This window comes from Bos indicus, chromosome 2, assembly GCF_029378745.1.
Source record: "Bos indicus isolate NIAB-ARS_2022 breed Sahiwal x Tharparkar chromosome 2, NIAB-ARS_B.indTharparkar_mat_pri_1.0, whole genome shotgun sequence".
In the NCBI taxonomy this organism is placed as follows: Eukaryota; Metazoa; Chordata; class Mammalia; order Artiodactyla; family Bovidae; genus Bos; species Bos indicus.
Window position 1 is genome coordinate 15,506,988 of NC_091761.1, and position 21,216 is coordinate 15,528,203.

The 21,216-nt window shown below is 38.2% G+C and overlaps 2 long non-coding RNA genes across 2 annotated transcripts in view; one reads left to right on the top strand and one right to left on the bottom strand.

Moving 5' to 3' along the window:
- Window positions 1–12,008, bottom strand: LOC139186949 (uncharacterized). Its single transcript, XR_011570637.1, has 2 exons — window positions 7,744–12,008; window positions 1–2,845 (listed from the first exon to the last, which is right to left on the bottom strand). It is a non-coding gene; the product is annotated as an uncharacterized lncRNA (long non-coding RNA).
- LOC139186947 (uncharacterized) overlaps window positions 11,978–21,216 on the top strand; it is a 23,217-nt gene continuing 13,978 nt past the window's right edge. Inside the window, exons 1-3 of the long non-coding RNA XR_011570636.1 lie at window positions 11,978–12,097; window positions 12,509–12,580; window positions 20,679–20,730. This is a non-coding gene — a long non-coding RNA (uncharacterized lncRNA). The remainder of the gene's footprint in view (window positions 12,098–12,508; window positions 12,581–20,678; window positions 20,731–21,216) is intronic.

Here is a 21,216-nt window from a genome sequence, read left to right on the forward strand (position 1 = left end):
TTCACTGAAATGAGAACAATTTATTGGGTCTAGATCACCAAGATCCACATATTTCCACAACAGAAACAGCTTTTCTGGGTCCCAGACTAAGACAAGTTCAAAGCAGGATTTTGAAACATCATTTTTGATCACTCTGATTTTTCTCACAATAATATGATTTGAAATATAGGATTTTCCTCAAAAACCAAAACAACAACAACAAAAGACACTTTTCTTAGACTTGTTTGGAATCCATGTTTATGCTTGAAGAAAACCAACATTGACAAAAGCAAAACTATTTACCAATTGAGCCAGAAAAGGAAAATGATGTTAAATGTCACTTCTTTAATTTACAAAAACGCCTTCAACAGGAAACTGATGGGGAAATTTGGTCATACTCATCATGCCTTTTGTGCTGATGAAATGCAGCTCTAGGGCTCTCCTGGTGCAGATGCTGCTTCTTGATAAGGCAAGCTTCCTTCTCTGTAACTGCCTTGGCAGACATGCTGGCTCCATGTGGCTAGTGCGTGGACCAGGTTTCAGATTCTTGAGTCTTTAGAAGCACTATAGTCTGCAGGATCTGGAAAGGTTATACCATAGTAAACCTTCTGAAGTGGAATGGTTAATTCACCTCACATTTAAAAGGTCATTTCAAATCCTTTCTATTTTTATGTCCCATATCCAACATCCATTTTCCAAGCCAAGTGCACTAAATCTAAGAACTTCAAAGAATCACAGACTCCAGAAAAACTTTGAGAATTCACTGAATATGGCTTCTTGCTTACAAGCAATGTTACACTTCAGCTGTGACAGAAAACTATCCTAGTTTTAAAGCTGTCATAGAAAGATTTTCCCAGTCTGCCCAAATATCCTATTACAAATCCTTGGCAGACTTTGTTCACAAACAATTCTTCCTCACTCACTATCTAAATCCTTCACATTCTAGCTTGAGTGTGTTTTTTTCCTACTCTAATCCTTTGCTAATGCACCATCTTTCCTACCAACTTCAATTGCTTATTTCAGTTGATGGCAATATTCTCTTAGTTATTAGTGATCTACATTGTAGATATCTATCTTTTAGGACTTCCAAGCCATCACTTGATTGGTCACTGATCAAATCTTCCTCCATAAACTTTCATAAATCCATTTGTTTTCTCTGCATTCCCAGGGTATCCAACTGAGTTCAACTGAGCTGCCTTATAAGTAGGTTATAGTGGGAAGAATGCTGAATAGAATTCTGAAAACTTATCTCCAGAATCTACCCAAAGTAAGTTAATGATTAACAGCCTTGGACAAGTCACTCAAGTCCCTGCATCTTCCTAAGCATCAAATTACTTCTCTGTAAACTGAAAGAATTAAAATACATTTCTCAGACTAGTTTAGTCTATTTTTCTATAAGTTTTAAAACTTTATTGGTTCTTCATCTTTATACTCTACTCACCTTGTACACTATCACTAATTAAAACTCTGAAGTTGCCATTACCTCTTTATGATGAAACTGAGGTTTTAAGAGAGTAATATACTTCCAAGGTCTCATACTTCATAATTGATAGACTCAGTTGGAAAGTCAGGAAGGATTGAGAAGGGAAGCCCAAATCTTTGGCCCTTTAATTATGCATGTGTGGGGCAACTACAAGTAGCCTAACTGCAATTAAAGTAACTGAAGTTAAATTTGAGCTGCTGCCCACTGAAGGAGAGAAAGAGTTTATAATCTGACTTCTATCAAGCTAACTGCCTGCTGAAAAATTTACAAAACTCAGTATTCTTTAGATAAATAACATAAACCGGTTTCTACCATGTATCATTCACAATGATGATAAAATCTAAAACTCTTTGATAAACAAAATAACAGGAATACATGAGCCATTCTCAAGAGAAAAGACATTCAACTGAGACCATTTGAAATGACACAGTTGTTTAAATCAGCAAATAAGGATTTTAAAACAACCATAAAATCACTCTTAAAGAAATAGAAGAAAATATGTGTTCAATGAATAAAAAGATATAAAATCTCACCAGAGAAACAGAAGCTAAAAAAGAATCAAATGGAAATTCTAGATTTGAATATAAAATACTTGATATTTAGCAATTTACTGGATGAGCTTAAAAAACAGAAAAATCAGTGGACTTAAAGATAGATCAATATAACTAATCCAATCCAAAGCAGAGAAAATGATTAGAAGAAATAAAGAGTCTCAAGGACATGAGGGACATTTTCAAACATGGGTATAACTGGAGTCCCTGGATGATAGAAGAGAGACTACATTAAAAAAAAAAAAATTAGAAGAAATAATGGTCAAATATTTCCCAAAGTTGGTTTTAAAAAAGACATAAATGCACAGATTCAACCTCAACAAAACCCAAACAGAATAAATATCCCCCAAATTCACATACACATAGATCATAATTAACTACTAAAAACAAAATTCATTTCAGTTTAGTTCAGTTCATTTGCTCAGTCACGTCCAACTCTTTGCGACCCCATGAACCACAGCACAACAGGCCTCCCTGTCCATCATCAACTCCCGGAGTTTACCCAAACTCATGTCCACTGAGTCAGTGATGCCATCCAACCATCTCATCCTCTGTCGACCCCTTCTCCTCCTGCCTTCAATATTTCCCAGCATGTGGGTCTTTTCAAATGAGTCAGCTCTTCGCATTAGATAGCCAAAGTATTGGAGTTTCAGCTTCAAGATCAGTCCTTCCAATGATCACCCAGGACTGGTCTCCTTTAGGATAGACTGGTTGGATCTCCTTGCAGTCCAAGGGACTCTCAAGAGTCTTCTCCAACACCTCAGTTCAAAAGCATCAATTCTTCGGTGCTCAGCTTTCTTTATAGTCCAATTCTCATATCCATACATGACTCCTGGAAAAACAATAGCGTTGTCTTAGGCAGACCTTTGTTGACAAAGTAATGTCTCTGCTTTTTAATATGCTGTCTAGGTTGGTCATAACTTTCCTTCCTTCTGACAGAATGTGATCCACTGGAGTAGGGAATGGCAAACCACTTCAGTATCCTTGCCTTGAGAACCCCATGAACAGTATGAAAAGGCAAAAAGATAAGATACTGCAAGAGGAACTCCCCAGGTTCGTAGGTGCCTAATATGCTACTGGAGATCAGTGGAGAAATAACTCCAGAAAGAATGAAGGGATGGAGTCAAAGCAAAAGCAACACCCAGTTGTAGATGTGACTGATGATAGAAGCAAGGTCCGATGCTATAAAGAGCAATAGTGCGTAGGAACCTGGAATGTTAGGTCCATGAATCAAGGCAAATTGGAAGTGGTCAAATAGGAGATGGCAAGAGTGAACATCAACATTCTAGGAATCAGTGAACTAAATTGACTGCAATGGGTGAATTTAACTCAGATGACCATTATATCTACTACTGTGGCCAGGAATCCCTTAGAAGAAATGGAATAGCCATCATGGTCAACAAAAGAGTCTGAAATGCAGTACTTGGATGCAATCTCTGAAACGACAGAATGATATCTGTTCTTTTCCAAGGCAAACCACTCAATATCACAGTAATCCAAGTCTATGCCCCGACCCTTAACACTGAAGAAGCTGAAGTTGAATAGTTCTATGAAGACCTAAAAGACCTTCTAGAACTAACACCCAAAAAACATGTCCTTTTCATTATAGGGGACTGGAATGCAAAAGTAGGAAGTCAAGAAACACCTGGAATAACAAGCAAATTTGGCCTTGGAGTACAAAATGAAGCAGGGGAAAGGCTAACAAGGTTTTGCCAAAAGAACGCACTGGTCATAGCAAACACCCTCTTCCAACAACACAAGAGAAGACTCTACACATGGACATCACCAGATGGTCAACACCAAAATCAGACTGATTATATTCTTTGCAGCCAAAGATGGAGAAGCTCTATACAGTCAGCAAAAACAAGACCGGGAGCTGACTGTGGCTCAGACCATGAGCCTTTTATCACCAAATTCAGACTTAAATTGAAGAAAGTGGGGAAAACCACTAGACCATTCAGGATGACCTAAATCAAATCCCTTATGATTATACAGTGGAAGTGAGAAATAGATTTAAGGGACTAGATCTGATAGACAGAGTGTTTGATGAACTATGGATGGAGGTTCATGGCATTATACAGGAGACAGGGTTCAAGACCGTCCCCAAGAAAAACAAGTGCAAAAAAGCAAAATGGCTGTCTGAGGAGCCCTTACAAACAACTGTGAAAAGAAGAGAAGCGAAAAGCAAAGGAGAAAAGGAAAGATATACTCATTTGAATGCAGAGTTCCAGAGAATAGCAAGGAGAGATAAGAAAGCCTTCTTCAGCAATCAGTGCAAAGAAACAGAGGAAAACAATAGAATGGGAAAGACTAGAGATCTCTTCAAGAAAATTAGAGATACCAAAGGAATGCTGCTAAGTCACGTCAGTCATTTCCAACTCTATGCGACCCCATAGACGGCAGCCCACCAGGCTCCGCTGTCCCTGGGATTCTCCAGGCAAGAATACTGGAGTGGGTTGCCATTTCCTTCTGCAATGCATGAAAGTGAAAAATGAAAGTGAAGTCGCTCAGTCGTATCCTACTCTTCGGACCCCATGGACTGTAGCCTACCAGGCTCCTCCATCCATGGGATTTCCCAGGCAAGAGTACTAGAGTGGGGTGCCATTGCCTTCTCCGACCAAGGGAATATTTCATGCAAAGATGGACACAATAAAGGACAGAAATTGTATGGATCTAACAGAAGCAGAAGATATTAAGAAGAGGAGACAAGTATACACAGAAGAACTGTACAAAAAAGATCTTCATGACCCAGATAATCACGATGGTGTGATCACTGACCAAGAGCCAGACATCTTGTAATGTAAAGTCAAGTGGGCCTTAGGAAGCATTTCTCTGAACAAAGCTAGTGGAGGTGATGGAATGCGAATTGAGATATTTCAAATCCTAAAAGATGATGCTGTGAAAGTGCTACACTCAATATGCCAACAAATTTGGAAAACTCAGCAGTGACCACAGGACTGGAAAAGGACAGTTTTCACTCCAATCCCAAAGAAAGGCAATGCCAAAGAATGCTCAAACTATTGCACAATTGCACTCATCTCGCTCAAAATTCTCCAAGCCAGGCTTAGGCAATACATGAACCGTGAACTTCCTGGTTTTAGAAAAGGCAGAGGAACCAGAGATCGAATTACTAACATCCGCTGGATCATTGAAAAAGCAAGAGAGTTCCAGAAAAACATCTATTTCTGCTTTCTTGACTATGCCAAAGCCTTTGACTGTGTGGATCACAATAAACTGTGGAAAATTCTGAAAGAGATGGGAATACCAGACCACTTGACCTGCCTCTTGAGAAATCTGTATGCAGTTCAGGAAGGAACAGTTAGAACTGGACATGGTACAATAGACTGGTTCCAAATAGGAAAAGGAGTACGTCAAGGCTGTATATTGTCACCCTGCTTATTTAACTTCTATGCAGAGTAGCTCATGAGAAACACTGGGCTGGAAGAAGCACAAACTGCAATCAATCAAGATTTCTGGGAGAAACATCAGTAACCTCAGATATGCAGATGACACCACCCTTATGGCAGAAAGTGATGAACTAAAGTGCCTCTTGATGAAAGTGAAAGAGGAGAGTGAGAAAGTTGGCTTAAAGCTCAACACTCAGAAAACGAAGATCATGGCATCTGGTCCCGTAACTTCATAGCAAATAGATTGGGAAACAGTGGAAACAGTAGCTGACTTTATTTTGGGGGGCTCCAAAGTCACTGCAGATTGTGATCGCAGCCATGAAATTAAAAAATAAAACTAAAATAAAAAGAGAAAAATGTTGACAGAGGTCAATAAAAAATGGTATACTTCATATAGGGGAACAACAATTCAAATGACTGTTGGTATCTCCTCAAACAATGAGAGCTAGACTGCCAAGAAACCTCCTTCATGGGATAAAAGAAAAAAAAAATCTTTCAACCCAAAATTCTATAGGTTGTGAAAATATATTTTAAAATGAAGACAAAATATATACTGGTAGACATGTGCCAGTAAATTCAGAATCACTTGCTATTTTACCTCTGCTTCTTTGATTCCCTCAGAAATTTTGTTTCCTAACCTGCCTCAAAAATTCAAGATTTATAACTATTCACACAAAGCATCCACCACCCTCCACTTAGTACAGTGAGTTTTCCTTGCTGATTTACCCATTATATCAACAGGTTTGTAAACTTTGTAGGGATTAGGGACCTACTTTCTATATCTTTATGTCTCCCTCCGTTATGCCATTGCCTTTATAAATGTGGGACTTGCCATTAGAACTTCAGCTATGTTCTAATTTCCCATCAACAAGAAAGCTGATAATACTTCCCTTATATGGTAGGGCAAGTAAGGGCTTGGGTTACTTCAATATTTTGAAAGCCTTATGCAGCAAGTTATCAGAATGTTGTTTTTATCAAAGTTAAAAAATCAAGCTGAACTCAGATGTAAACATAAAGTAATTTGAATTCCTTGGGCAAAATAATCATATAAATACACCATATATCCTGTATAAGCAAATACCCTAGAAAACTTTAATATGATGATAAAATTAATAAGTAGGAACATTGCTATATCCATTTTTCTCTTTCTCTAAATCTACCAAGAGTAAAATCTTCTTTGGGGAAATATAACTCAGAAAATTTTGTTTTTGTCTGTTTTCTCTTTATAAAACCATTAACCGTTAATGAAACAAAAATACTGAAAGTTGTTTATGCCTGGAGTATTTGCTAAGATTCCTGAAGACCATTTTCTTTCCTTAAACATCTGGTTATGAAACCAGAAATGCTGACTTCTGAGAAGAAAAGTAAGCAGAAAAATTTTTCACAGTGATTCCTGTTTCAGAGAATCTCCATTAGCATTTCTGGTAGGAGTACTGAGTGCAGAACTGAGGTAAGCCACATGGAGAATTCTATTGTTAACTGAGAGGTCCTTAGCCAAGTACTGTTTGGGAGTATTGACTTTGTGGCTTGGTTTTATACATCAACCTTCTCATGTTACATACACTAGTCTTAACCCTGATATGAACTCTTTCAAATTGAAGAGTAATTTTAAATAAGTTATTTTCCCACCACACGAAGTATTCTGTTAAGAATTCTGTAATCACAAACCACATAGTAAAACTGCAAGCAGGGCAAGCAATCGCTCAGTCATGTCCGACTCTTTGCAATCCCATGGACTGTAGTCTACCAGGCTTCTCTGTCCATGGGATTTTCCAGGCAAGAATACTGCAGTGGGTTGCCATTTCCTTCTCCAGGGGATCTTCCTGTTCCAGGTATCGAACCCAGGTCTTCTGCATTGCAGGCAGACGCTTTACCCTCTGAGCCACCAGGGAAGCCCATAGTAAAACTGATACATTTGCAAATCTTCCTGCATATTGGTTATTTTCATTCTCATAAATCTCACCCTTCTGAGTCATTCAAAAAATAAACAACACACCACTTGTTTGAGAACATCAAATTATTTTCCCTTGTTTTAGAGATTGTAAATCCATGCTTTGTTTTTGAAAGTCACATCATATATTATAAAGTAGTTCAGTATGGTCACTAGAATTGGGATGAAATAAGTGAATATATTAACACTTATAAAACTTGCTGCTGTGAACTGCCCCCTCTTGTTCTCTCCCTTGTCTGCAACTTATTTTATGTTTTCCAATTGCCAGCTACTTCAGTAAGTATTTTGTATACATCCCCTTACTTCATTCTCACAAAAATTCTAAGAGGATGTTAATTTTCCCCATTTAAAATGGAAAACACTAAGACTTACAGAAATTCAGTTCATTTCAGTCACCCGTTGTGTCCCACTCTTGGCAACCGCATGGACTGCAGCACGCCAGGCTTCCCTGTTCATCACCAACTTCCAGAGCTTTCTCAAAGTCACGTCCATTGAGTCAGTGATGCCATCCAACCATCTCATCCTCTGTTGTCCCCTTCTCGTCCCACCTTCAATCTTTCCCAGCATCACGGTCTCTTCAAATGAATCAGTTCTTCACATCAGGTGGCCAAAGTATTGGAGTTTCAACTTCAGCATCAGTCCTTCCAATGAATGTTCAGGACTGATTTTCTTCAGGATAGACTGGTTGGATCTCCTTGCAGTCCAAGGGACTCTCAAGAGTCTTCTCCAAAACCACAGTTCAAAAGCATCAATTCTTCGGCGCTCAGCTTTCTTTAAAATGGTCCAACTGTCATATTCATACATGACTACTGGAAAAACCATAGCCTTGACTAGACAGACCTTTGTTGGCAAAGTAATGTCTCTGCTTTTGAATATGCTGTCTAGGTTGGTCATAATTAGTTACAGAAATTAAGTATCCTAAATTGCATAATTAATAAGGGGCAGACCTAAAATCTAAAATGTGTGGAACTGATTCCATTATCAACTGCCTCCCTATTGTATCTCTTCCAACAGAGTGAGGTAATATACAATAGTCAATTGAATTATATATGGTATAAAACTATATAACTATATATGTTTATATAATATATAATATACTTATATAGCATATAAAATGTAGTGCTGTATATTTAAATAGATGGGCTTCTCTGGTAACTCAGTGGTAAAGAATCTGCCTGCCAATGTAGGAGACACAAGTTTGATGCCTGGGTCAGGAAGATCCCCTGGAGAAGGAAATGGCAACTCACTCCAGTATTCTTGCCTGGGAAATCCCAGGGACAGAGGAACCTGGTGGTTCCATGGAACCACAAATCCATGGAGTTGCAAAAGAGTCAGATATGACTCAGCAATTAAACAACAACAATTTATATATAAATCATATATAGCATAAATTAATATACATATTTATTAGCAAATTATACAAATAAATACTACATATATTCTGTATCTAATGAATATGTAATTATAGTATCTGAGTTCTAAACAATTTGTAATAATCTGAAAGTAGAAAGTTTAGAAAATCAAAGTGTTCTGTATCTTAGTTATTACTGAATATTATGAGGTGATATATTTTAGTTATATCTCACACTTCAAAAGCACTCTTGTACCAGATCTATGTAGTGCCTCAAGTTTTGGTTGCTTCTCCCCTCAAGTCAGTCTGACTAATAATGGCTTTGCTAATTATGCCACTCTAGAAAAATTACAAGTAATTATTAACTGTTGGGTTGCCAAAAAGTTTGTTTGGGTTTCTCTGCAAAATGTTATGGAAAAACATGAATGAATCTTTTGGCCAACCCAATAGTATCTGTGACAGTAATTTTTGTTAAAGCAACTTGTATTGATTACAATGAAACATTTGAATAAAATTTTTAAAAATTTATTTTATGAAAAACAACAGTTTTATAACATAGAAATGCAATAACCTTCTGGAAAATGTATTATTACTTTTTGATGTTGACGAGAATCTAACTGTATGCACCCAAACAGATAACAGCAAAATAATATGTGTCTGTTATGATTAGTTGCTATGTTACTTGTAAAATATTTAATAGTAACCCTGATGCTGCCGCTGCTAAGTCGCTTCAGTCTTGTCCGACTCTGTGCGACCTCATAGACGGCAGCCCACCAGGCTCCCCCGTCCCTGGGATTCTCCAGGCAAGAACACGAGTAGGTTGCCATTTCCTTCTCCAAGACATGAAAGTGAAAAGTGAGAGTGAAGTCGTTCAGTCGTGTCCGACTCTTAGTGGCCCCGTGGACTGCAGCCTACTAGGCTCCTCCGTCCATGGAATTTTCCAGGCAAGAGTACCGGAGTGGGGTGCCATTTCCTCCTCCAATAGTAACCCTAGTTGCATAATACATGCATCTTGAACTTTGCTGTGATTGTTTGGTAAGCATAAACACCCCTAACACTCATATTTTAGGCATTTGGTTTAGAAATAGCAGTATATATTTTCTTTGTGGTTCCTTTAACCCATTTTCAAAATACATCAATTTAACTGAATGTTTCAGCTGGATAAACTTGTTTCTGTCTGATAAAAGTGTATAGTCTAAAGAAACAGTATTCAAATAAAGAAGACTGAAGGAATGAAATTTTTTTATTCAAGAACAAAATTTCAAAGGACTAAGATCAGCTTGAAAAAGATTATTTCATTTTTAATAGTCATGTGCCAACTTGGATGCACATATATAGGGGTTTAATAAGGAGGTCTGCATTTTCTCCAACAGACGAAAAAGATTTAAAATGTTGATTTGACAATTTGAAACTTTTATTGGGTAAAGTGCTGCTTGTATTTTTTTTTTTTTTTTTTTAGCTAAGATCTTAACTTGCCAGAAAATAGCTCCTTTTTATTATCTTTATAATTCCTTAATAATACGGTATTTTTATCAATAATTTCAAATATGAATATTATTTTCTGCATTGCTTTTTGGCAAAGCAGATCATTTCACCAAGCATAAGCAGAGAGTGATACAGGTTGAGTAGAAAGGAAGTAAAACTAATGAGCTCTGATACAAAAAAAAGTGTGAAGCCAAGTTAGAAGTGAGAAAAATGTACACAAAAAAACAAGGGCAAGCATTGGAAGATATGCAGTCATTAGTTTACTAATAGGTGTGCATATAACTTAAGGTGCTTGCAGAGAAAAAAGTGTAAAATAGTATGCAAAATTAATTAAGGCCATGTTCACAACTGTGATTCCTAAAAGAACTGTCACCAACCAGCCTAAGTAAGGGTCCTGGGACCTTAAAAGTACAGCCTACACAGAAACTATGTAATTTCCATAGTGGCTCAGAACACTAGTAACCCTTGAAGTCTATACAATACACATCTACACTGGGCGACTTATGAAGGACAACTTCACTTCAGTTCAGTCGCTCAGTCGTGTCCGACTCTTTGTGACCCCATGAATCGCAGCACGCCAGGCCTCCCTGTCCATCACCAACTCCCGGAATTCACCCAGACTCACGTCCATCGAGTCAGTGATGTCATCCAGCCATCTCATCCTCTGGCATCCCCTTCTCCTCCTGCCCCTAATCCCTCCCAGCATCAGTCTTTTCCAATGAGTCAACTCTTCGCATGAGGTGGCCAAAGTACTGGAGTTTCAGCTTTAGCATCATTCCTTCCAAAGAAATCCCAGGGCTGATCTCCTTCAGAATGGACTGGTTGGATCTCCTTGCAGTCCAAGGGACTCTCAAGAGTCTTCTCCAACACCACGGTTCAAAAGCATCAACTCTTCGGTGCTCAGCCTTCTTCACAGTCCAACTCTCACATCCATACATGACCACTGGAAAAACCATAGCCTTGACTAGACGAACCTTTGTTCGCAAAGTAATGTCTCTGCTTTGGAACATGCTATCTAGGTTGGTCATAACTTTCCTTCCAAGGAGTAAGTGTCTTTTAATTTCATGGCTGCAATCACCATCTGCAGTGATTCTGGAGCCCCAAAAAATAAAGTCTGACACTGTTTCCACTGTTTCCCCATCCGGATGCCATGATCTTTGTTTTCTGAATGTTGAGCTTTAAGCCAATTTTTTCACTCTCCTCTTTCACTTTCATCAAGAGGCTTTTGAGTTCCTCTTCATTTTCTGCCATAAGGGTGGTGTCATCTGCATATCTGAGGTTATTGATATTTCTCCCAGAAATCTTGATTCCAGCTTGTGCTTCTTCCAGTCCAGCGTTTCTCATGATGTGCTCTGCATATAAGTTAAATAAGCAGTGTGACAATATACAGCCTTGACATACTCCTTTTCCTATTTGGAACCAGGCTGTTGTTCCATGTCCAGTTCTAACTGTTGCTTCCTGACCTGCATACAGGTTTCTCAAGAGGCAGGTCAGGTGGTCTGGTATTCCCATCTCTTTCAGAATTTTCCACAGTTTATTGTGATCCACACAGTCAAAGGCTTTGGCATAGTCAAGAAAGCAGAAATAGATGTTTTTCTAGAACTCTCTTGCTTTTTCCATGATCCAGCGGATGTTGGCAATTTGATCTCTGGTTCCTCTGCCTTTTCTAAAACCAGCTTGAACAATCAGGAAGGACAACTTAAGTGTTTCCAGTTAGGTGGTTGTGGTGTCTTAGAACTCTGCTATTTGTTTGACTTACAGCTGAACCACAAAGAATCACACAAAGAATAACACTATATATTTTGTTTCCAAGAGACAGAAAGTATGTCTAAGTGGGAAAACATAGCTTAATTTTTAATCTGGAAGGAGTATGGCACACAGAATTTAAAGGTAGGTAAATATTTTAAATTTTTGAAGATTTTCTTTTCTTTAGTATGGATTTGCCTTGTAATCTTTTAAGTAAGCCACAATTAGATATACTCCCGTATATATTTTAGTGCTTGCCTTTGAAGTTCTCTTATACCATCTTAACTGAAACATTTCTGATGTATTTTCTTGGGAAAATAATGATCATGGAGTTTGAAATCAGAAAAAGTAGGTTTAGTCTCAGCTGAACTTGAAAAAATTGTTTATCTAAGTCAGTTTCCTGGAGCTAGCAATGTCTGTAAAGTGTTGAATAAGTCAGTTGAATGATAGTCACTATAAAAAAAAAGAGTAACTACTAATCTAGATGCTTTACTTACTGTAATTTATTTAATCTTCATAATTCTCAAGGAAAGGATTCTTTATTTCACTTTTCAGATGAAAAATAAAGGCAAGAAGAGGTACCTAACTAGACTCAGCTGACAAACACAGCAAGTATGGGAGCCACAGGTTATATCCAAACCTTTCTTATCTCAAAGACCACATTCTTGTCACTATTCCACCCCACCTACCTAAAGAATAGGACTGTATTTTGTAAATTGAAAATTTTATTAAATATTATTATTATTGAAAACAAGGATTAATTATTAGAATAATTATCTAATAGAGTTGATTAACCCTTTGCTTCATATTCTGAGTAGGATGTGATACACTAGGAATTTCTTGTTTCTACTTTCTATTCTGGTTGACAGGCTTCCCTGGTGAATCAGTGGTAAAGAACCCGCTTGCCAATGCTGCAGATGAGGTTGGGAAGATCCCTTGGAGAAGGAAATGGTACCCACTCCAGTATTCTTGCCTGAGATATCCCATGGGCAGAGAAGGCTGGTGGGCTACAGCTCATGCAGTCGCAAATAGAGTCAGAAACAACTTAGAAACTAAACAACAATGACAATATCCTGGTTGACACGTAGGTGAAAGCTCAGGAAGAAGTCTATGACAGATACTTCCTTTTCCTTCTGGGACCAGCTGGACTACAATTCCCAGCATCCAGTGCAGTTAGAGTGGGCCAGGTATTGCAGTTCCAGATGATGAACTGTGAGCAGAAGTAATATACGAAGCTTGCAGTATTGGTCCATAAACCTTTCCAATTTTCCTTTCTTCTCTCATCAACTGGTCCAATGCCAAGTATCCAGGGGCATAGCGGAGCCACTAGACAAGGGGGTCATGTCCTTAAGTAACTACATGAAGTAGAGCTCCCAACATCACCCAGACTCCGCCAATCCATACTGGCCTGTAATTTGAGCCATATACCTTTTGTTGTATTAAGCCACTGAGATTTCAGAGTAAGTCATAAAGCAGTCTACCTTGAATCCTGCAAGATTGTACCGAAGAAATGGTTTATAAAATCATATCTGTGGCTGATTTAGCTCAGACGTCTGTTTCAGTCACTCACACAGGGGTATATTACAAAGGAATAATGTAAACAACAATAACCATCCTATAAAGTGCTTACTGTGTGCTAAGCACTGTGTTAAAATCAAAGCACCAACATCAGCTTTACATGTATTTTTTAAATTACAAGTTCAGTCTTTGAGAAGAGGGGTTTGGGGGGAGACAATATACATGTATTTGTATGACTAAGTTCCTTTGCTGATCAACTGAAACTATCACAACACTGTTTTTTAATCAGCTATACTCCAACATTGGAGAAGGCAGTGGCCCCCCACTCCAGTACTCTTGCCTGGAAAATCCCATGGACGGAGGAGCCTGGGAGGCTGCAGTCCATGGGGTCGCTGAGTCGGACACGACTGAGCGTCTTCACTTCACTTTTCACTTTCATGCATTGGAGAGGGAAATGGCAACCCACTCCAGTGTTCTTGCCTGGAGAATCCCAGAGACGGGGAAGCCTGGTGGGCTGCCGTCTATGGAGTTGCACAAAGTCGGACACGACTGAAGCAACTTAGCTATACTCCAACACAAAATAAAAAGTTTTTTCTTTTTATTTAAAAAAAAGGAGATTCTAACTCAAATAACTTGCTCAAATGTTTCCTTCTGACTTTCAAGCTCATGCCTACATCATTGTACAGGAAGATGTTGTTATCTTGGATTCCTTGAAGAATCTAACCAGAATCTGCCATTATATGTTTATCTAGATATTCTGACAATATGTGTAGGTTCAATTTGGACCACCTCAGCCTCAAACATTTACTAACTTCTTTATATGTTTTCAAGTTTCCTGCTTGAAGCTATAAGAAGTGACCACTCATTCTCTTCAATTTATTGGCTTTCTTGACACAAAATATACAAAACAATAATAGCTAATCAGTTCAGTTCAGTCGCTCAGTCATGTCCGATTCTTTGTGGCCCCATGAATCGCAGCATGCCAGGCCTCCCTGTCCATCACCAGCTCCCGGAGTTTACCCAAACTCATGTCCATCGAGTTGGTGATGCCATCCAGCCATCTCATCCTCCGTCATCCACTTCTCCTCCTGCCCCCAATCCCTCCCAGTATCAGGGTCTTTTCCAATGAGTCAACTCTTCACATGAGGTGGCCAAAATATTGGAGTTTCAGCTTCAGCATCAATCCTTCCAAGGAACACCCATGACTGATCTCCTTTAGGATGGACTGGTTGGATCTTCTTGCAGTCCAAGGGACTCTCAAGAGTCTTCTCCAACACCACAGTTCAAAACCATCAATTCTTCGGTGCTCAGCCTTCTTCACAGTCCAACTCTCACATCCATACCAATAATGTATTTCAAAATTCTATTTTTTAAAATGGCTTTATTATAATACTTTGGTTGGTTTCGAAGAGTAATTCTGATACTTTTCAGGATTTCCTATTTGGTCATAAAAGAATGTCAAGCTAATGTTGACAAAAAAGAACTACAACATATCCATTAGCTCAGGAATTTCCCTGGTAGTTAAGTGGTTAAGAATCGTCTGCCAATGCAGGGGACACATGTTCGATTCTTCTTCTGCAAAGACCCCACATGCCAAGGAGCAACTAAACCCACGCACCACAACTACTGAGCCAACACCCCTAGAGTCTGTGCTTCTCAAAAAGAAGCCACCACAATAAACCCACACACCACGATGAAGAGTAGCTCTCGTTCACTGCAACTAGAGAAAGCCTGCACGCAGCAACAAAGACTCAGTGCAGCAAAAAATAAACAAATGTCTGTTAGTTCTTAAGGTTCTAATTACTTTCCATACAGACTGTCTTAACAGTTGTCTATATCAAAGTTACTGGCTATTATCGGCTCACTTGCAGACCCTGCAGTTTATACGCTCTGAGATTTCATTGGCCAGAAAAAGCTGTATCATAAGGAAATTTGACATGTCTCTCTGCCTTCTTTGCTGCAATTAATTCAAATAGTCAATAAAACAACGTCACCACTAATTCACAATGGACACAAGTGCTAGATCTTTGTCTATATGGTGAAAAAATAACTGTTTATCTCTAATTATTCCTTTCTTTTCTAAAGCCAACCCCAGCCACTTCTAAACCATCTTCTTCAACATATGTGGCAGCTTTGTATGCCAGCATAAAATCAAAAGAGTAAGGGGCAGAGAATGAGAGTTAGGGAATATTTTGAGACTGCCATTGAAAAGGGTAATGAAAAAGCTGGAGGGATTGTAAAGGATGTTTCACCTGATTTAGGGCTCTCTATATATTGGTTTGTTCATAATGAAAAAGATTGTACAGTATTAACAAAATTCATACTTGCTCTTACACAGTTACCTAATTTTTTTTTACTATAATCCTTTCTTTAGCTTATAATCCTTTATGATCAATGAAAAAATTATTTGTTATCTCAGACTCTTCTGTCTTAATTTTTCCATTCCATACATTTATTCTATTTCTTCAAAATGGATATTGGAAATAGAAATGGAATCCGAAATATAGTAAAAACCTGGATTGCCAAATCAATTAAACTAATGACTTCTAAATAACTTCTTCAAATCAACATTTTGCTTCTAAGAAAGCCATTCTCCAGTGGTAACTGTTAAGCAGTTTTCACCTATATGGTCTGCAAGGAGCTTAGCTTCCATTTTTCCCCTATTGCAGGGGAGGCTGGTAGGAAAATCTCATTGTTTTTCTTTTCCAGTAATCCATCTACCCACTATGCTTTTCCTCCATAAGCTTCTCTGTCCACAGAGGAGAGCAAAATTGTCACACAAACACCACACAATGATTTTTAGCTTTTTGGTTAACTTTCTGAAGATTCTACGAAGAAATTCTAAAATGTCAAAGGGCAGGGGTTGCTTGGTGACTCAGTGGTTAAAAATCCACCTGCTAATGCAGGAGACATGGGTTTGATCCCCAGTCCGGGGAGATGCCATATGCCATGGAGCAAGTAAGCCCATGCGCCAAAGCTACTGAGCCTGGGCTTTAAAGCCCATGTGCCAAAACTACTGAAGTGCATGCACCCTACACCTGGCACTGAGCAACAACAGAAGCCCGTGTACCGCAACTTAGAGAGCAGCTGCCACAACTAGAGAAAGCCTGTGCACCACAATACAGACCCAGTGCAACCAAAAGTGAATAAATAAACTCATCTGGAAAAAAAAAGTCATAGAGCATCAACATTCTCTCTGCTTTATGCATATGTCATTTCCCTCAACTCATCCACTACGGAGATAGCAGGATAACCAATCTAAATTTGAAGCTTTAAAACTCTCCAATGATTCCTCCTTCCCCTGCAGAGTAATGCATGCTCACATAGCTAACCATGCTCTTTCATAATCTAGCTGTTGCCTACCTAGCCAGTCTCCCAGCCTCACTGATTCAGTTCAGATCAGTTCAGTTGCTCATTCATGTCTGACTCTCTGCAACTCCATGGACTGCAGCACTCCAGCCCTCCCTGTCCATCACCAACTCCCAGAGTCCATCCAAACCCATGTCCATTGAGTCGGTGATGCCATCCAACCATCTCATCCTCTGTCATCCCCTTCTCCTCCTGCCCTCAATCCCTCCCAGCATCAGTATCTTTTCCAATGAGTCAACTCTTCGCATGAGGTGGCCAAAGTATTGGAGTTTCAGCTTCAACATCAGTCCTTCCAATGAACACCCAGGACTGATCTCGTTTAGGATGGACTGGTTGGATCTCCTTGCAGTCCAAGGGACTCTCAAGAATCTTCTCCAACACCATAGTTCAAAAGCATCAATTCTTCGGTGCTCAGCTTTCTTTATAGTCCAACTCTCACATCCATACACGACTACTGGAAAAACCATAAGCTTGACTAGATGGACCTTTGTTGACAAAGCAATGTCTCTGCTTTTTAATATGCCTCACTGACTTTGCACAAACAACACACAGCTGACACACTGGGCACTTTGTCACTTCCAGGGTTTGGTTTATATGTCTTCTATTTTACACTATGCTTAACGCCACATAGTCATATAATCCAATGTCACTGCCCCAGGAATCCTTCCCTGAAATTGTATTCCCCCACCCTCACTCAGGTAAGACTACACGTTCTTTCTCCTGGATGTTATAATAACCTGGCATAACACCATCCCTGTTTTTGCCATGTTGCATTTTAAATTACCTGTGTATGGGTCTGTCTTCACCTTTACACTGTGACCCGGAGGCCAGAGACTTTATCAATTCTTTGAATTTTAAATTTGTCTTAGCAGATGGTCTAGCATGTAGCAGACATTCAGTAAATATTTCCTGGCTATTTTCCTGGAAAAAATTAAACGTATGTATTGAAAGTAAGGTCAGCTATTACATTGCTATTGAGGGCAGCCAGAAAGTGCTCTGTAAACTGTGACAGAATGATGTGCTGCAGCTATAAAGGAAGGTGTTATTATTATTACAGGTAACTGCCCTGAAAATACCTACTTATTTGATGACCTACTTTTAAGAGTAACAGGTTTGAAACTGCTTAAAAAAAGTAAGCTCAGCTAAACCATCCAAATTTAAGGTCTGATTCAGCTTTGCTGCTGTGCATCTCCGTGGATGCAACTTGCCTCAAATCTAGTCCTATAACTGCCCTTTTACCTGAGTATCTCGTTTAATCTGTGTGGGTTTTTTTTTATAATTGTACTTTTTATTTTTGTACCTTTACTCATTGTCTGTTTTTTTTCTTTTTTTAAGTTCTCAAATCATATTATATAGTTAGTAATAAGTAAAGTTAAAAAATTAAACTACAATGTATTTTTTAAATTGTCTTTAAGTAACTGTAAATGCTATGAGGTTTAATAAACTATGGTTTAACTAAATTAAAATTATTTCAACATATGTGTATTTACACCTATTTTGATCATCAGCAGATTGAAAATCACTTTCATTCTATAACTTAGCTTTACTGACTATTGGGTTCAGATTGTTAGTCCATAGGGGTTTCAGATTTCTGCATTCTTAAAGCTGAGGGTTTTATCAACTTCCTTCCCTCAACCTCAAACTTTGACAGTTCTTTTGCTTTCAATTTTGCTATAATTAAGGTGTAAAGACAAATATACCTAAAAGTAGAACATTTTGAATGCTTATAATGTAGCTGAGTGAAATGTACTTGATTTGGAGATAGAAGTAAACATAAAGATGGTTGTTCTTATATTTTTAATATATTAGAGTAAAAACTCTTCACCACCCAAAAGTGCGAAATACAGGAGGTACATATATCATACTGCAATGCAAACAAAACAGGAATGAAGAAGAAAAATTGCTTTGTACGTATATATGTACATGTGTATATGCTATATGAAGAAAGAGAGATTGACAATAGTAACTTAAGGAAGAATGGCTTTGAATTACATTTTAATGTTGGTATGCTAGCAAATTCAAAAATTATAATTCTAAGTAAAGTAAATCAGAGAAGACAGATATACGATATCACTCACATATGGAATCTAAAAAAAAATTATACAAATAAAGTTATTTAGGAAACAGAAACAGACTCACAGACATACAAAACGAACTTACAGTTACCAAATGAGAAAGGGGAAGGGATAAATTGGGAAATTGGGAATAACACATGCTGCTGCTGCTACTGCTAAGTCGCTTCAGTCGTGTCCGACTCTGTGCGACCCCATAGACGGCAGCCCACCAGGCCCTTCCATCCCTGGGATTCTCCAGGCAAGAACACTGGAGTGGGTTGCCATTTCCTTCTCCAATGCATGAAAGTCAAAAGTGAAAGTGAAGTCGCTCAGTCGTGTCCGACTCTTCACGACCCCACAGACTGTAGCCTACCAGGCTCCTCCATCCATGGGATTTTCCAGGCAAGAGTACTGGAGTGGGGTGCCATTGCCTTCTCCGGGGAGTAACACATACTCACTACTATATATGAAAGAGGTAAACAGCAAGGACCTACTGTATAACAAACGGAACTATATTCAATAGTTTGCAATAATCTATATAAGGAAAGAATCTGAAAAAGAATATTTACATATATTCAGATATATTATATATACATATATTCATAACATATATAAAAATATATTGGAGTATTTATATATGTATGTATATATCTGAGTCACTTTACTTTATACCTAAAACTGACATAAAATTGTAAATCAACTATCCTTTAATAAGATTTTTTTAAATTAAAGACATCAATACCAAATTACATTTCCACAGTATAACTTAAATAATATGATGTATGGAAAGTAAATAGAACTATATCAAAGTACTAACAATATTTGAGTGGAAGAGATATAAATTTCTTTTTCTCTCTGCTTTTCTGTATTTTTCAGTTTTACAAACTAAAGATCTATTCAAATGGAAAAAATAATTTTTGTTTAAAAAGAAAAAGGCAAGGACATGATTTTTTCCTTTTTATAGCTCGCTAACAATTTGCAGCTATAATCTCTAATAATTTTCAGCTTTTAAAGTATTTTCACATTTAATATGTCATTTGAGCTTCACAAGAAAACAGATACCTACAAATAAGAATTAAACTTGGAAATTAAAGAACTTTCTCAAGATTGCTCAGCTATTAAGTGACAGAGACACTTTTTAAACAATTTTGTCCAACTTTCACATCCATACATGACTACTGGAAAAACCATAGCCTTGACTAGACGGACCTTTGTTGATAAAGTAATGTCTCTGCTTTTGAATATGCTATCTAGGTTGGTCATAACTTTCCTTCCAAGGAGTAAGCGTCTTTTAATTTCATGGCTGCAGTCACCATCTGCACTGATTTTGGAGCCCAGAAAAATAAAGTCTGACACTGCTTCCACTGTTTCCCCATCTATTTCCCATGAAGTGATGGGACCAGATGCCATGATTTTCGTTTTCTGAATGTTGAGCTTTAAGCCAACTTTTTCACTCTCCTCTTTCACTTTGATCAAGAGGCTTTTTAGTTCCTCTTCACTTTCTGCCATAAGGATGGTGTCATCTGCATATCTGAGGTTATTGATATTTCTCCCGGAAATCTTGATTCCAGCTTGTGCTTCTTCAAGCCCAGCGTTTCTCATGATGTACTCTGCATGTAAGTTAAATAAGCAGGGTGACAATATACAGCCTTACTGAGACATAAACCAAGAACTGACCTTTAATAAGTGTGGACAACCTGCTCCCACTGAGTTCTAAGCCTTTTTGTTACAAAATGGCCTTTAATATTCTATGAGGTACCTAATTTCCCATCTCCATTTTACAGATGGGGAAATTGAAGTACAGGGAAGCTAAGTAAGTTGATCAAAGTCACAGAGGTAAGTGGCAGAGCCAGAATTGAAACCCACACTTTGTGACCGATTAACTCCAGACTCTAAAACCTACTCCACACTATTTCCAGTCTGACTCATAGAAGTCACCAATGAACAGACCTCCATCTCCAGGTCTTCTTGACAGATCTGAATAATCAAAAATGAATCCATTTTCACTAATTTTAGCTTATTTGTATAGAGAAGAACCTTTGTATTCTAATGCAAGTTAATCATTAAAGAAATGCTGCCTTTAAGCTTACACAAAATGGTCCCTCTCTGGGAACTCTGCCTCCCAGATAATGAACATTAAGTTAAAAAATATTTGTTTAAGCTCACTGGAAATGTCCTGACCAGGCCCACATGTGAATGACTACAGGATGGAAGAAATTAACACATCCTCTCTGAAGGCTGACCCAAACCAGGAAATGATTGACTTTATTCCCTCCTCTTTTAGTATGAAAGAAGCCCGAAGTCTAAGTTGGGCAAGATGGT